The sequence below is a fragment of the Pelodiscus sinensis genome, chromosome 4, assembly GCF_049634645.1.
Source record: "Pelodiscus sinensis isolate JC-2024 chromosome 4, ASM4963464v1, whole genome shotgun sequence".
Taxonomy (NCBI): Eukaryota; Metazoa; Chordata; order Testudines; family Trionychidae; genus Pelodiscus; species Pelodiscus sinensis.
Window position 1 is genome coordinate 121,420,669 of NC_134714.1, and position 6,463 is coordinate 121,427,131.

Sequence of the window (6,463 nt, forward strand, 5' to 3'; positions counted from 1 at the left end):
GGTTTGCTGCTGGGTTGGTCCCGCAGTGCCGAGGGGCGGCGCTACAGGACCAACCCAGCAGGACCCCAGCTGCTTTGCCCCAGGCGTCAGGATTCAGCCGCTGCTGAAACTGACTAGCAGCGTCAGTTTCACCAGTAGGCTGAATCCGGACGCCTGGGGCAGAGCAGTTGGGGTGCTGCGGGGTTGGTCTTGTAACGCCGCCCTTCGGCGCTGCGGGACAAACCCAGCAGGACCCCAGCTGCTCTGCCCCAGGCGTCCCCAAGTCAGCAGGTGCTGAAACAGATCAGCGGCTGATTCCACGAAGCCCCGGGCAGAGCAGCTCGGCCCGGGCTTCCTGGAATCAGCCGCTGATCTGTTTCAGCAGGAGCTGAATTGGGGACCCCTGGGGCAGAGCAGCTGGGGTCCTGCCGGGTTGGTCCTGCAGCCCCGAGGGGCAGCGCTAAGGGACCAACCGGGCAGTACCCCAGCTGCTCTGTCCCAGGCATCCCCAAGAGCAGCTGGAGTGCTGCTGGGTTGGTGCCGTAGCGCTGCCCCTCGGCGCTGCGGGACCAACCCGGCAGCACCCCAGCTGCTCTATTGCAGGCATCCCCGATTCAGCTGCAGCTGAATCAGGGACGCCTGGGGCAGAGCCGGACTATCGTAAGGGGGGGCTATGAGGAGTCTGGGGTAGCATCCCCTCCCACCCCACTCCAGACCCCTCATAACCCCCCCCTTCTGATAGTCCGGCATATTTGATAATCCGGCACCCCCTGGGTCCTAAAGGTGCCGGATTATTGGAAGTTTACTGTATACAGAATATATATAGTCTATATTTACAGAATATATATAGTCTATAAAATACAATATAGTTTTCATGGTTTGCTTATTCAGAAAGACTTCTCTAAATCAGCGTTCCAAGCCTTTTCAGGTAACTTTATGGCTATACCAGAACAGCAGTGTACAGTCCGCGCCTGCTGGACCTATTCAAATTGGGCATCTATTACTAATAAATAATTTTTAAAACAATGAGTAGTTCTATAGCACCTTAGGGCATGTCCACACTACAAGATTATTTTGAAATAACCCCCTTAATTTCATAATAACAAGGTGAGCATCCACACAGCAAATCCATCATTTCAAAATCATTTCAAAACAGCGGGCTTGTTATCTCAAAATAACAGCTCCTGCTTGTGAGAAGAAGAATACTTATTTCAAAATAGTTATTTTGGCTTGCTATTCCGACGTCCCTGTAAACCTCATACTATGAGGAGTAAGGGACGTTTTGGAATAGCGCTTTATTTTGAAATTGGCACTGTGTGGACGGTGCCAAGTGACGAAATAAGCTCTTTCGAAACAGCATGGAAATAAGATACACAAATTGCATAGCGCAGATTGCGTGTCTTATTTCGAGTTTAGGGTGCTGTGTAGACGCACCCTAAGGTGCCACAGGACGACCGATCGTTGTTTTTTAAGTGACGGACTCACAGGGCTTGGAGACTAATAAATCATTGCCCTTTACAGCATTTACCAGTCTCCAAGAACTATACACACGCGTACACACACCGATTCCCAGAGCACACGCGTACACACACCGATTCCCAGAGCACACGCGTACACACACCGATTCCCAGAGCACACGCGCACACACACCGATTCCCAGAGCACACGCGTACACACACCGATTCCCAGAGCACGCCCCTGGGGGAACCAGGCATCACCACCCCCAACTGCGGGCAAGGAAAAGGGGCACAAAAACCAGAGGCGCTTGCCTGGAGTCACCTAGAAACATGCTGGGGGAGGGGGGGCAGCCAGCCCATGGGGGGGGGGGCAGCCTCCTACCTGCGGCTTCTCTCCTGCTGCCCGCAGAGGTGGGAGCGCTCAGCACCGCCCCCCCCTCCCCACCGCCCCGGCCCCGCCCTCGCCCTGGGAACAGCCCCACGCAGGCCGGCCGGCCCCCCGTCACTGCTTCCCGGCCGGGGTGAACAGCCGGCGCCGGCAGAGGCCTCGGGTTGCCCTGGCAACAGGCTGGAGAGAATCGGCTCATTAAATATTCATGAGCCCGAGTCACTTGAGCCAGCCCCCTCCCGCCGCGCGGCAGCGAGAAGGGGCGTGGCCGGCCCGCCTGGCGGTGCCTGCTCCTCCCCCCCCCCCCACGCGTCAGGGCCGCGTGGCTGCGTCACGGTCTGCTCCAGCTCCTGCAGCCTCCTCTGCCTCCCGCAGGGGCTGTCAGCACCGGGCCGATCGTCGCCAGCTGGAGGACGCCCTCCTCCCCCCCTCACACACCAGTGCTGCAGAAGCATCCCCCACGGGCAGGCACGTGCCTTTGCCCTTGCCCGCCCATCCCATGGCATGTACCTACCTCTCCCCCTGACTTCAGTCCTAGGGCCACCCCCTTCTGTACCAAATCCCCCACTGGCCTCCTTGCTGGTCCAGCCAGCCCCCTCAGTGCACCTAGACTTTCCTTGCCCCCTTAGCAGTCCCCTCTCTGCTGATGTTCCCCATTTGGCCATGCACCCCCCCCCATCTCTGCATTACTCTCTTTACTAATACACAATCTTGTTAGTCTTTAAAGTGCTACATAGTCCTGTTTTTTGTTTCAGCTAGACCAGACTAACACAGCTACATTTCTATAGTCCTTGCAAACTCGGCTGCCCCATAGCCATGCCGCCCCACTAAGGCTCATCCATTCCCCACTGGACACACTTGGAGGGTAGTCTACACAGCAGGGCTTTCCTCAAAATAAACTATGCCAATTGTGCTACGTCAATTGTGTAGCTTATTTCAAAATTGGGAGCGCCTACATAGCAGTTATTTCGAAATAGAGCACTCTTCCTCCGACTTCCCTTACTCCTAGTACAATGAGGGTTACAGGAGTTGGAGTAAGAAGCCCTCCAGGGTGACAGCATTTCGACATTATTTCGAAATAACTGCCTGTTGTGTAGACACGGACTAAATTATTTCGAAACACTAGTTATTTTGAAATAATGTTGCTGTATATACATACCCAAGCTCCAGCCTCCTCATTACCATTCCACCCAGTCCCCTCCTCCCTACATCACCTTATGCAGGCCCTAGCCTTACCATGGCCAGCTTTGGTCTCCCACATCCCACACACAGACACATCATATCCTACCCCCCCCCCCACACACACACACACCCTGCCTATTGCCTCATCCAGCCTCCTCAGCTTCCCTCTTCCCCCCCCCAGCACACATTCCCCTGCTTTTGCACACAGTATTGCCAAGCTGTTTAGAGCCCTTTGTGTGATGTCCCGCACAGATGTCAGAAGGGTGAGCCAGACTTTACATGGGGCCACATTATTTCCCCCTCCCTCAATTCCCTGCTTCTTCTCTTCCCTTCCTCTGCCAGCCAGAGGGGAGAAGCAGCAGGCCTTACTGCTACACAGTTACCACAGCAGCTGGGAGACCAGGAAGAGACTCCGCATAGGAAATCCCTGTTGCCTCACTGCAACCTACTGTATTGGTGACTGACACCCCAGCAGGGCTTGTGTTTCTGAGCCTTGTCACCCCTAATGGCTAACAGTTGGCAGCACTACACATACTCACTGTGCACACCTCTGGCCTCCTTATTACAGCTGTATCTGGTCCTTACACCTATAAACATATACACACAACTTCCTCACTGGGGATCTAATTTCCTCAACCCTGCGTCCTCATCCTCACACCCACATGCCTCACTAGAACCTTGTCTAATCCTCTGCCTACACACATGATCTCCTCATTGTGTGGCTCTATTCACCCCTCCATCTCTGTATCTTCACATCCAGTCTTCTTCACTACAGCCCAGTCCTGTGCTCCTCACCTCCACATACCATCCCCCTCACACATGCACATATACAGCCTCCTCATTGTGGCTCCACGCAGGCCCCCCAGTTCTTTGTACCCACTATACACACTTTACAAAGGACTCCTCTCATTCCCACCACCTCTGCATATATTCGCCGCACAGCCAGCCCCTTCACCACAGCCTGGTCTGATTCCCCCTGCTTTCATGTATTCCCACCACACTCACACATGGCTTCTTCACTGTGGCTGCATCTAGTCCCTTCACCTTCATGTGCTCATCACACACACAGCCATCTCATTCCTCTCCACTTCTATATGCTCATCCCTTTGAGCACTCAGACCCAGTTGCTTTAATATGGCTCCATCTCTTCTCTGCCTCCACATACCCACTCAATTGCCTCAATAGGATCTTACCCAGCCTCCCCTCCACTTCTTTGAACCTAGCCCCACCACCCTCCTACATGTTCCCAGCCTCTACTGGGCCCAGCACAGTCCTTCCCTCACACCTCTTTAATTCCACCCATACCTAAAATAGATCTCAAAAGAGTTATGAAATATTTAATGTTACTATACTCATAGAAGTACGCCTGAAACAAATCCACAGAAGGAAATAAAAAGTTAAGCCATATCACAGTAATTACCTTCTTCTACTTCACCCAGAGAAAGGCACTTTAACATTGCATGCCACAAGTGAATAATCACAGTCTTAATTCTGCCCCCATAGGGATACCAGCCTTCCAAGATCCCATCCCAAAATACACCCCAAACTATTCTTCAGTTTCCCCCTCTAAACCGCTATCACCACCCCCACTTTATTATTATTTGTATTACAGGAACAAATAAAGGCCCCAACCAAGTCCAAAATGCCAGGCATTGTAAAAGCGTGTAAGGAGCGCCCCACTCTGAAAAGCTTGCAATCTAAACAGACAAGACAGAAAAAGAGAAGGCGGGGAAACAGAAAGAAAAACTGACTCGCATTAATAAAGCTAGGAATAGACTTCAAGTCCCCTGAGTCCTAGTTCAATATCCTCCCACTTGGACTACATGGCTTCAGCCCATCCCTTGCTATCAGTTGTGGAAGTCTGGTATGTTTAAAAGGGGAAGTTTGATAAAAAGTGTACTACTAGAGAATTGGTATCCATACTGAGGGAGAGTTAAGGTTGTTGTGTGTGACCTTTTATGTACTCTAGTTGTGGCAGTGGTATAATTCATCAGAACTGTCCTCACCAGAAGGGTAGTGCGTGAACATAACCTAATCCAATCTCTTACTCAAGATCATAAAAAATCTGCTCCTTACAATTAAACAGCATGGTTGGAATTAAACCATACATTTAATATAAACAAACATACAATGCAGGTAGTGACACCCATAGTTAAGGTGGCTTGATGCAGCCCATTATAAAATCTTGCCAAATTTAAGATGCATGAGCAGAAATTTTCCATTGCAGGTCTTTGCTTCAGGCTGAGTTTTTGGGGAAAGTTTCAGCTAAACCAGTTATTTGGCAAAGTCTATATAACCATTTCATTGAGAAGCTGGCACTTTCATATCTTGGGACATTGGCTTGAAATTCAGCAGGAGGGTTGCCTTTATGTTATGGATGTGCTTATTGCTCTTCCCATGAAAATATATCCAAATTTGATAATATTATAAGGTTCTGAAAAATCATAGTTCACACAGGGTAGTAGAGACTTGCTGGGTTAAATTTTCTATCCCCTCCCCAGCTCCTATGTATGACTGGACTGGGCATGCATACCCTCACTGATCAGATGAGTATGATCCCACTCAGGGCTGCAGAGGCTGAGTAAAACTTGCCCTACGATTGCTCCTCCTGGTTATACAGACGATTCTTGCACCAGAAATCAGATTTGGGAGCTGGGTGACTAGTTCTCCTGTGCTCCCAATTCTTGCACTGCTAGTTCTCAAGCACTGAGGAGAGGAGGAGGAGGAGGAGGAAGAAACTCCATGCCTGACTCAGATGCAGAGAAGTGAAGACTTGGGGAAAATGCAAGGAAGGGAGGATAGGAGCTTGGAGGGGAAGGATTAGGAGCTGGGACTAGGAAGGAGGCAGGAATAGAGGAAGACCAAAGAGGAGGTGTGACAGGAACAGAGGCTGTGGGAGAAGTAAGGGATAAGGGCTGGAGCAAAGGGAGGGAGACAGAGGAAAGAGACAAGGAAAAGGGGCACAGCACTGGAGCTGGTGGGGGAGGATAGGATCAGAGTAGCGCCTGAGTGAGGACAGGGACAGGTTTTGGATGGGGACTAAGAACAGGAGCTGAGTGGGATGCTATTTACAATGAAATAGGCCAATTGCAGCAGTCCATTATCACAGAAGGCGCAGCCTTGCTCAAAGACAGACAGGTATCTGTTACTATTATACACCAGTAGAAGTAGTTGCTTAAGATGGCAGCAGAAATAGAGTAGGTAGCAGGGAGATATCGTTATGATATATCTGTAGGATATTTACTAACAGCTAGCATGCTTTAAAGTGTTTTAACCCAATGTACAGTATTACTATGTATATTTATAGCGGCGTTGATACTTTTATGGCTGTCTCTGTCTCTCTATACTTGACAAATGGTTGCTCATGTGGCTCGTATTGAAGAGCAGTTACTTTGGTACATTCCTGACCAAATGTTTTATCACTGCAGACATGACTTGGTCGAAGGGGGGAGTGTAG

At 50.6% G+C, this 6,463-nt stretch overlaps 1 protein-coding gene across 5 annotated transcripts in view; it reads right to left on the reverse strand.

Annotated features, from left to right (window-relative positions):
* LRRC56 (leucine rich repeat containing 56) overlaps window positions 1-1,916 on the reverse strand; it is a 95,952-nt gene extending 94,036 nt beyond the window's left edge. For 4 of the 5 annotated variants that reach the window (XM_075928269.1, XM_075928270.1, XM_075928266.1 and 1 more), the window contains exon 1: window positions 1,819-1,916. The gene's annotated coding sequence lies outside the window, so the exon portion shown is untranslated. The remainder of the gene's footprint in view (window positions 1-1,818) is intronic. The other variant, XM_075928268.1, reaches the window with a different exon arrangement.
* Window positions 1,917-6,463: the final 4,547 nt, after the last annotated feature.